Raw genomic sequence first — 397 nt, 5'->3', positions numbered from 1 at the left:
TTAATTTTTATCCGTTGCTCACTGGCTCTGAATACACACAGACAAACCATGGGTCACAGGAGGGGTGGGATGTTGATCAGTACTGGCTTGGGATGAGTGTCATCACGCGTCTCAACCAATGAGAGCATTTGGGGTGAGCCTAAGACTGCAGCAGCGCTCACATGAATGCTCCCAATCAAATTATTTAGGCTAAGCATCAACATTCACAAATCACTGTCCACTGTTATTTTTAACAGAAAAGAATGCAACGTGCTCGTAATCACAACTTCATAAGTGGGAAATAGGAAGTTTCCGATAGCACGTGGAGACAGCAGAGAAGTGCTCTCACTCAGTGGAGTGCATCGTTTTGTGAACTTTGTGGTTTATTATTTTGAGTCGTTTGGGACGCGGGCAATCA

This window comes from Sinocyclocheilus anshuiensis, unplaced genomic scaffold (assembly GCF_001515605.1).
Source record: "Sinocyclocheilus anshuiensis isolate Anshui unplaced genomic scaffold, SAMN03320099.WGS_v1.1 scaffold2080, whole genome shotgun sequence".
Lineage (NCBI taxonomy): Eukaryota > Metazoa > Chordata > Actinopteri > Cypriniformes > Cyprinidae > Sinocyclocheilus > Sinocyclocheilus anshuiensis.
This window is presented reverse-complemented; position numbering follows the sequence as displayed.